This window comes from Curcuma longa, chromosome 11 (genome assembly GCF_044706935.1).
Source record: "Curcuma longa cultivar G26 ecotype Majalengka, Jawa Barat chromosome 11, ITB_CL_G26_1.1, whole genome shotgun sequence".
Lineage (NCBI taxonomy): Eukaryota > Viridiplantae > Streptophyta > Magnoliopsida > Zingiberales > Zingiberaceae > Curcuma > Curcuma longa.
Window position 1 is genome coordinate 27,078,095 of NC_133871.1, and position 11,114 is coordinate 27,089,208.

Below are 11,114 nucleotides of genomic sequence, written 5' to 3' on the forward strand. Positions count from 1 at the left end.
TATAATAGTTGATTGATTGAAAAATTAAAATTAATAATTATCTTTATTGTTATACGTTCTAACAACATGTTTTAGGATTTAATGTTGTGTGTATTAGGTGGTCATCTCATGTAGTTATCTGTGTCAAACAAGACCATTCATGTGATGACACTTGAATCACAATTTGTACTTCGGACAATATTTGTATTGTTTGATAAAAATTTATAATCTGTCACAATTAGTAGTTATGTCCAATTAACTATAATATATTGCAATTAGTTCTTCAAATAAGATTTGTTTAGGTTTTTCTTGATTCACTTAGTTTATTCGATTATTTTATGTTATTTTGATTGACTCCCTTGTGTTTTGACAAGGTCCTGGTAAGCTTAATTAATCATTATCGTTCATGTGATTTTATATTATTTGGAGGATTTGTTGTTTGATTAGATTTCATGTGATTAATTTCCTAGTAAGTTTAATTTTATTATCCTTCATATTCTAGTTAACTATATCACATATCTTAATTGTTTGATTAGATTTGTTGATCTTTTTTTTAAAAGTAGGATGTTGCTAGTGTGACCCAATTAAGTGTGAGTGTGGAGGATGTTTTTGCAACTGAGGATCTTTGCAACTGAGGATCTTGTTAGATTTGAGGGGTATCATAAGGCAATCGCCTTACAGTTATACTATTTATTAGATAAATAACAATTCACTATTTGAATGCATATTTTTTTATGTGTTTGATTGAATCTTAAATTTATTTATTGAATGTCCGCAATACATGAGAGAATTTGTGATTGAATCACAACTAGTGAGCATCTCTACATGTGCAATTATGAATGTATTGCAATTATCCCTAGTCAAGGAATTGATGGGCACGGACGTCATCGATTCTACCGAGATTAGTATGTTTGAATTCCTTGGTTAGCTAAGCAGCTAATCTCGCTGACTGGAGACATTAGATGTTGAGAGTTAAATGTAAATGTTGGTTAAAAGTAACCAGTTCATTGGAGTGGCTTACCTTGAGACTTCATATGGTTATATTCATATGTTAATGAAGATCTCAGTGTAGCTTAAGTGTGAGTTTCCTTTGACTTGCGGTATTCAAGTCACTTTGGTCATGGAGGCTTATACTTTGACATCTTAAGCAAACATCTCCGAGAAGGTGTGGACCCGAGATGATTGGGCATAAGTCGAAGTACCTAAAGGTGTTTGAATAGCCTATAGAGGATTCACCACTCCTTAGAAAGAGAGACGTATACCCTGCGGGCGCTTGTCAGGATTGTTACTAAAAGTATTTGGCCAAAGCATACATGTCAAGAGTATGGTACTCTTGGACACATGTACAAGTAACTTGAATCCATAGGACAAGAAAGCTAGCTTGGGCTAGGTGTGACGTAGTCAGCCTAGTGGGAGCCGACACATATAGACCATGTCCTGAACCAAGCGGGGCATAAGACAGTAAAAAGAACTAGACATGTTTAATTAAAGTTGCTAAAAGGTTTAAAAGTGTTTTGGAATCAATCGTTGATTTTTCGATTAAATGAGGCTCATGATGTACTACTAGGTGCCACTTATGATCGTTCCATAATTAATTGTTAATTACGGACAGCCAACATAACCGGGAACCTATTGGGTCACATACACTACAAGTTCTCTGAAGGACTTAAAATAAGTTTGAAAATTGGATTCTCAGAACGAGAAAATAAAGTCTGGTTGGACCTAACAACGAACAAAATGATGAAATTTGTCTTATGAAGATAAAATGAACGAAACTGATTTTGTTCAAATCAGAAGTCATTTGGTTATTGAACCAAATGGTTCAATTTTAACTAAATTGAACCAACTTGGTTTGGTTCTTGATGGAAGAGGTTTTGTTAAAATGGAAGAGATGAGGAGCTTCGTCTTGTGAAGATGAATTGAACAAAATTAGTTTGGATCAAATCAGAGTTCATTTGATTAGTGAACCAATAAAAATTCGATTTGCTACAGTGCGGGTTCGACTGAACCCGGTTAAGCCCGATTTAGGGTTTTTCAACTTATTGGGTTTTCTAGTTTTTCTGACTGCCGCAAGAAAATAAGGAAAGGAAAAACTAATCGGGTTATGCACTGTAGCTCCTCAAAATAAAAGGGACAGCGTGAAAAAAAAACCCTGTTCATTGTCTTCCTCCCCGTGTCGCTTACTTCCTCGTGTGCGCACTGACGTCGCTAGCCACCATCCGATCGTGACCCCTGCCTCCCCTCCGGCTGCGATCGTGCCTCCTCATCGATCTCGATCGAGCCTCCTCGCCGACCGTGATCCTGACAGTGCGAGCCCCTTTTGATGCTGCGGCATCAATCGCTGCCTGTCGGCTCTGCTGGCTATTTGCCGGAGAAGCTAAGTAGCCGGCGTGGAAAATCACGTGCAACGTGATTTACGCTCATGGTCGATCGTGAAAAGGAGCATCAAAGCCTCCAGCACCACCACATCCCTCCCCGAGTGCTGGCCGTTCGTCGGTTCTGGAGAGAAGCTTACTGCATCTTATTGCCGGAGAGAAGCTCATTGCCAGATTGTTGCCGGAGAGAAGCTTGTTGCTAGAAAGAGCTTGCTGTTGGAAAAGCTTGTTGTCTCTGCTGCCGGAGCCGTTGCCGGAGAGGAGCTCTTTTGAAGCTGTTATCAGAGCATCCTTAGTGGTCGGAAATCGTTTCCGGCCACCACAAGTTGCTGTCGAAAATTAGAGTTTGTCGTTGGGAGCTTGTGAAGCGATTGGGAAATTATTTCATCATCTACGAAAAGGGTTTCCGACCATAACTGAAAAATGTTTTTGGCTATTTGTCCTAATTTGGTGGTCAAAGGTTGACCATCAAAAATTACACTTGGAATACAATTTTCGATGATAGTTAAAAAGCCCCGAAAAATGACTGCGACAAACGTTGTTACGTGCTTTCCAGAATAAAGTTTTTCTCTCGAATCGATCGTTATCGATTATCGGCTAGTACCGAAGACGATGACGCGACTCGTGACTTTGGAAGTCATCCAGACAAGAGCTTGACGTGGATCACTAGTAGAGGCAGAACTTCAATAAGGACCGCTCGATTGATGCCAACATCGTTCAACGTCATTAATGAGGTACGCATTGAATAATTTATTATTTTATAAAAAATTTAATTTGCTATCATGTCATGTACATGTTACTTCCTATTTTGTATGCGCGTGTTGTGATAATAATTAGTTTAATTATTTGCATATTTTAGTTGCGCGCGTTTACGAAATGTGTAAACACGCGCATTGCATTGGGATGATCCCAATAGATCTTCAGTAGGCCACAAAAACCTTGGCCAAGATGAAGCATATTGCTTATCAGCTGGTAATAGTATCAATATAACAACCTACTATTTTGACTGCTTATTTTGAGCAGTCAGGCAACCCTTAGCTCAACGTCCATACAACATCATTCTTTTGTTATAAATGAAGTTGATGCACCATACAACTTCATTCTTTAGTGGTGGGGTTAGTGTTCTTGCTCCTCAAGCCTCTGCTAGGGATTGGGTGACCATGATAAATCAAAATCAGAATGCTTGCCTGTTGACATGCATGGGAATTCCAATGATTTATGGGATTGATGTTGTTTATGACTACAACAACATATACAATGCAACTATATTCCCTTGCAATGTTGGTCTCGGAGCTACAAGGCAAGTATACACTAGAAATGATTTTTGGCATAGTTTCATTCGAAACTCAAACTATTGTAAATTAGTTTGCTTTTTCCAAAAAAATTTAAAAAAAGTTTATATGTCTTTCATTCATGCTTGTGATTTGCTTAAAGTTGTTTTTTGTTGTCTATCAGGAAGATTTGGACATGTAATTTTGTTGTTTAGTGACATCTAGTTGAAACACGAACTTGTAATAAATAGGTGTTGGATATTGGGCCTTAAAGGACCAATAAAGCTTTGTAAAAAAATCGAGACGCCATCAATCGATGAAAGTCAAAATTGACTTCAAAATCGAAATTTATGTTTCGCATAGATAGATCTAAAATATTAAATTGCTTAAAATCGATTAAGGGTGAATGAGAAATTAATTATTCAAACTTAGCCCAGAATAGCATTAATACTATGGAAGGAAGTGTATGGGGAATAGTCCCACATCGGTAAATTCCATAAGCTTTCCTTCCTTATTTATGTTACTGTGTTAATGGAGTTAACACAAAAAGCTCATGTGCTCTTTTCTCACGGGCGAGCACCCGCGGCCCGCCATGCGCGCAATGGGTGCTTTGTTGGCGCACTGTACACAAAGTTTATAGCGAGAAATGAGAAGGGAGAAGAGGGGAGGGGAAAGGAGAGGGGAGGAAGTTTACCACCGCACCTATCCAAGCCCTTGTTCGTGGTTGTCGTCGTAGCCATCGTTGTCCCTGGCGAGGAGAAAAGGGTTTTGGAGGAATGGATATCAAGCAGAATGGGGGGGGGGGGGATTAAAGTTAGGGTTTTTGGTGACAAAGTTAAATTCGTTGCTAATTTAGTGATGAATCATCGATTCATTGTCAAATTTGGTGCCGATTAAAAAATTCATCTTCAAATTTTCATCACATGGAGCAAAAATTTACAGCGAAATACGATGAATGTTAAATCCGTTGCCAAATTGACGACAAATTTAAAATTCATTGTCAATTCAACAAAAATAGTTTTAGCGATGAATTTTACGATGAAATATATTTGTTGTTAATTCTGCGACTAAAATATTTTGGTCGCAAATATCATCACCAATTGACGATGAACAATTGTTTTGTGAGGAATTATTTTCGTCACTAAAGTCATTGCTAATCAATTGGAGTGCCAAAAATAATCTTTGATGTCGATTATTTTTTGGTCAGTCAACTAATTAGTGTTAGTGTAATAACGTTCCAAGTGGTCAAGTTTGACTAAATTGTTTTGATATGGTTGATAAATGATTTAATTTAGACCTAATTTGTGATTTTGACATGTTAAATATGTGGTGCAAAAATTTAATAGGCAACAATTAAAAAAAGGTGGATTTACCACCTTAGTGACCCTCTAGAACCAGCTCCATGGGTATGGAGGAGTTAAATTTAGGTGCATAGATAGGAGGCGCATGGTGAGATGAATGGCAGGTTGTGAGTTCCCACGAAATTCGACCCTTGACTGTTACACTAAAAATATCATGCATCCACTGTCTGCGCTATGTCTTGGGGCAAATAGGCAACAATTAAGGTTCAACAAATGGTCGCATGACCACTTAACTATTATTAGTGTAATCATGCTCTAAGTGGTCGAGTATTATTAAATTATTTTGGTGTACTTGACAAAAAAGTTTAAGTTGTGAATGTGATATGTATATCAAGTGTTGAACTTGCTAGATTGATGGCTTAACTAGAGAGATAGAAGATTTTTAATACAAGTATAATCCAATTTGTTTAGTTTACCAAGTGTCAAGTGAAGAGAAATTCCAAAGAAGAAAATAGAAAATTCTAAGAAGATCTTGGCAGATAGAGAAGTTTAACAAGTGTTGATAAAAAAAAACCAAGAGGATCTTGGTAGACAGAGAAGTACAATAGAGTTGACAGATGAAAAAGTTCAATAAATTGTAGTAGAAGGAGAAGTTAAAGAGAACCTTAGAAGATGGAGAAGACCAACAATAATTGACAGAATACTTGAGTGCGATAGATGCCAGTAAGGAAGATGTGGAGTAAGGCCTCTTGGTAAACAAAAAAGATTTAGAGGCAAGACCTTTTGATAGATAAGGAAAACCTAGAAGCAATACCTCTTAGCAAATAAGAAAGATCTGAAGGTGAAAACTCTTGGCAGAGGAAGACTTAGAGGCAAAGCATTTTGGCGAATGAGGAAGACCTAGAGGTGAGATTCTTGACAATTGAGGTGAGGCCTCTTGACATGTAAAATGTGACAGATTATGAGAGACTACTATCTTGGGTTTTTGAATTGGTTTTGCCTAGGATGTATTTAATTAAGGAATAAGGTATTTGAGTTAAAATCAACTAAGTGAGCTCAACCTTGAGCAAATAATGTTAACTAAAAAGGTTTTCAATCGATTAAATAGTTGAGTTATTTAGGTAGTCGGCTTACAACATTCTACTTAAGATAGAAAGTTATTTTTTTGAGTTTAGTAGATTGAAAGTGAATTTAATTGACAAAGGAGCTCTAAGTTGACTACTAAGTCTATTGATCTTTATTAAGTTTGAAAATAAAATTGTTTAAGTGGATCTTATTCACTTGAGTCAGTGGAGTTGTTCAGTTGATTCAAACAAATATGAATCAACTAAAGATCTTTGATTCCATTGACTAGTCTATGGAGGGTTTGGTAACAAATAAATTTTGAATTTTAATTGACTAGAATGAATTTCAATCGATTGAAAATGTTTAAACAATATCCATTTATTTATCTAACCCCTGGGAGTCTCTTTGCTCAACAACCCTTGCACAAAAATACCACAATTCTTCTATGGCAATTGAGCAAAAGTGAGATAACTTCCAAGGATTTCAAAATAAGAAAATATTCATCTTTTATATCTTCTCTTCTACTGTTACATATTCATATTTTATATACAAAAATATTTTTGTAAAAAGAAGATTTGATAGGAGATTTTTAGGAAGTGACTCAACTAACAAGTCGGTAGGCCATGAAATAGAGCCAAGGGTCCAAAGCATATTAAATTTCTTAATAACATGAATGCTAATAAGTTCTTTAAGCCTTGCAGTTGCAAGAGCAACCAGAAATAACTTTTGAAACACTGGTCTATACCTATTCACCCCTAATCACGTCGCCAGTCCTAAAAACTACATTAGAGAAAAAGTTAATAAATACAAAACACTACAAGCGACTTCTAAAATCATCACTGCAATGTCTTTCCACTTCAATCGAGAACTAGAGTTTGACACATCAATCTCCAATCACAAACAACATTGTGAAATATTAGAAGAATGCCACTAAATGTTAAAATATTCTCCTTAACCCTACTCCTTTCCATTTCTTCTTTAGCAACTTTTGATACTCTTAGTTTGGTCTAGTGCCCAATCACACAAGGCATCATCAACCTAATCAAAGTATCAACAACCATCCTAACTTTAGAAAAGACACAAGATCATATAATTAACATTTTTCGATAAAGTCTATTTTGACAATTGGTATAATAAATTGTGTTGTATCCTTGGGCATGAAGTAACCTTCTTCTAGATTTTGTGTTAGTGCGGGAAGCACCAGATAATCGGATCTTACTTTTGATAATGGCACGAGGTTCAAGTTAAGTGTGTTGTTGGACTAACAAGTTGATCTAGTGTGCAGGGAGCACAGGTAAAGTCCTAATTGAGGCTAGGCAAAGCAAAGTCCTAGTTGTAGGCTAGGCAAGGGCAAGTCCTGATTTGGAGGATCAGGCAGAAGACTTGGCAGGTCAAGTGCACTAAGTGCAAGTCCATGCAGTGTCGAAGGACCGGGAAGCATGGCTAAAGTCTAAGCGAGTAAAGTCAGGAGGATCAGAGGCTTGGTGAAAATCTAGGCGGTTAGGAGGACCGGGACCTAGCAGTAAATTCCTGAGGGTCGAGGACCACAGCTGAGCAAAAAGTTTAATAAGTCTGGAGGACTTGATTGACAACTCAGATAAATTCTCCCAAGAGGAGTGGGAAAACCCACTATAAGCGCTATTCACCCCCTCCCCTCTAGCGCTTATCCGATCATACATTTTGGTCTATCTATGAAGTTCTCATGGCTAGTGGTAAGCCATAGTGGCAATGTTGTGCATTTGTTGACATAGCGAATGCCTAGGTAACTCTATGGAGAAAATATAAGTGAGGTTAGATAATGAAGTATCCTGGTTTCTGGTTTCTGAGAGTACAATAACCCTCCTCCTCCTCCTCCTTGTATAACTTCAACCACTTCTCACCTCCCTTCATATCTCTTTCCTTCTCAAAATGTTTGGATTTAATGCGATCATAGAGGATACAATGGGAATACTTGCTTGGTAGGGTTGATTTGCGCTTCCTCTTCTTTACCTACCTTACCTAACATAATTGTGGCTATCTCCACCTCACTTCACTATCTCTTCCCTTTCCAAAAGGTTGGGGTTTAATGGGGTTGTAGGTGATAGGCATTGAACCACAACAATTGACTTCTAGAGGTGATCTTGATATTACCCCGGGGTTATGGTGTGATGGTAAAAGGTGGAACGAACTCCTTAGACAATGAGAGTCCAAATTTCACCAGAGCACATTACACTTGGAGGAGTTTGAAAAACTTGTAATGTTGAGTTGTCCGTTAGAATCCATTTGCGCTTCCCGATTTACCCTAGTAATTGGTAAAAAATTTCTCATGAGATCGGATTGATCGTCTTCAAGATTAATTGGATTGTAAGAGTTGTTATTGAATTACCAAAAAAATAGAGATGATATTGATAGGGTCATCAATGGAGATGAGGATTGGGTGAAGGAAGCCACATACCTTTTCTTTTAGGATTCAAGGGTAATGCATTTATCAATATTAAATGGGTATTAGAGGTAAGTTGCTAGTGTGGCATCAATTTTTTTACTAATTAAGAATACATCACACAAGCAACCCTATGTGACAACTAGTCATATGGTTGCTAGGTTAGAACATTAAGGGAAATAAGACATACTAACGACTAATACTTGATTTTAATACAAAGCTTAAATGTTGTGCTATATTATAGAAAAAAAGAAATTGTTAAAAATTTTGAGAAAAACAATAAATATTATACTATATTTGTATATTAACCATATTTAAAATTATGAATGAATATTTTTTTGACATTTCAAATCTATGAGTTTTTGACCTATTTTTTTATACTTATTGTGGGGTATTTATTTGATTATCAAGATAATACTTATTTTTGAAATATATACTTATTCTAAGTGACATATGTTTAGTTTTTCTTTCAATATAATCAAATATGTACACATACTATCTTGGACAATATAGATATACCAAATATGATAGATTTTTATCGAACAAAGCTCGAGGACCAACATAGAAGATTTGATTATTTTGGTAGATCCGTCCACTAACCAAGTTTGAACTGAATCCAATTCGGACTCATAATTGAGTTGGTCACCCATCGATTAGTTCAACAGATTGGAACTATGAACTGACTATTTGAACTGCTAATTAATAGTTGGTTCATTTAGTATTTCTTTTTTTTAAAATAAGTGGATATATTTTTTTAATTGGTTAAGATTTTTTTTAATCAATAAGATGAGAACCTTTCATTGAATAATATTCATTTTAATGATTTTAATAGCGCAATTCAATATAAATCTGATAATCGACAATATCTAATTCATGATATGACAAATGAGGAAAAATACTATAGACATAATTAGATGTTAGAAAAATACCTGAAGCAGAAGATGTCGATGAGTTCATCTTTGTTTCTGTGGGGGAAACCTAAACGATAGAGAGAAAAATAGAGAGAAACTGCTCCTATCACCCGAGTAGACAAAAATTACGTGTATGTCTCAATGGGGCGACAATCCACATTTAAAAGGGTTAGGAGTAGGGGTCTCTACAGAAAATTGAGGAAATAATGGGTCAAGCCTACCCATTATAGCTAAGCCCAATAGCATCCTATTAATTATGCTAGTCCACATAAATTATCCAACATTCTCCCACTTGGACAGCATAATACATCAGATTAATCAACAATATGTGACCATAATAAGATGTCAAAATAAGTCAACACATAACACGAAAAGGTCCAAAATGGAACTATAAGCATCTTAATAATACAGAAAATCACATTCGAAGGAATAATGATATCATGCATTGTAAGATACTTATATCCTGTGACCCAACAACAAAATGGAATATGGATAAATGGGAAAACCCAACAAAATGACATGTCAAAATTTGAACAAAGTGTTATTTCCCAGTAAAATGACCCAAACATCTGCCCAAGATGTCATATAATAACAACAAAATTGAGACTGAGTCCAAAATATCTCCACAATATACAATATGTCATCACAATATATATACAACAGTAGTTATTATTTGAGCACATCTTTATCTATATGGAAACAAACTTACACGGCTATAATTGATTGATAATACAACTTTTCATCCATATTAATATCACAGATCTTTAAATGCATTTTAATCTATATTAAGCATAAACTTTAATGCTCGAATTATTATTATTAAATGGTAAAACACAGATTCCTAATATATTGAATAAATTTGATGGTAAAAAATATCACATATTACAAATGAGGGTGAGGTTGCATACACTCTATAAATTAGGATTGCAATATATTCATTCACTCACTTTATGCTGAAATAAAAAAATGGCTCCTCTATTTAATCTCATCCGAGAGGTTAACCCTTCGAAAATGCAAAGCGTTGAAACTCCGATTAGTTCGTTGTTACGATCTACCTGCATATGGAAACAACGAAGATTTTAGCTTGGAGTGTGTCTTTCATGATAAAGAGGTTGTATATTTTTTTACGTATATATCTGATTATTGTTAGAAAATACAAATATTTACTCTTTCTATCTATTTGTAGGGTGAACGCATATATGGAACAATAAAACGTCCGATCATAGAGAGAGTGAAACTCATTCTCAAAGAAGGTCATGTATTTGCCATAAAAAATATCATTGTTGCAGAGAATCGAATGAAGTATAAGACAACAACAAATAAATACAAGATTAATTTTATTGCAAAAACTCATGTATGCGAAATTTTTGATGATACATTTCCATCGATGATTTATGAATTCAAGTCTTTTAGTGAATTGAAGAAGACAGATTCTGTTGATGAGAACATACTTTTTGGTAAGTTAATTTTTTTTTGTTCTATGATTAATTGATCGAACATTTTATCTGATAGCTTAAAAAAAAATTTCTCAAGATGTCATTGGCAAAATGGTTGCACGAGACTCTCCTCAAAGTAAAGAATTTGGTGGTCGTCTTACAAAGCTTCTTGATTTTGTCTTAGAAGATTCGGAGTAAGTATTATTTTATTTTTCTTTTAATTTGTGGGGAGACTTTGTCAATGACATCATGACATCTTACATTTATTATTTTAATATTTTTTAATAATCAATTATTTTACTATTTTTAGGAATAATAAGCTATCATGTACCTTGTGGGGAGACTTTGTCAATGACA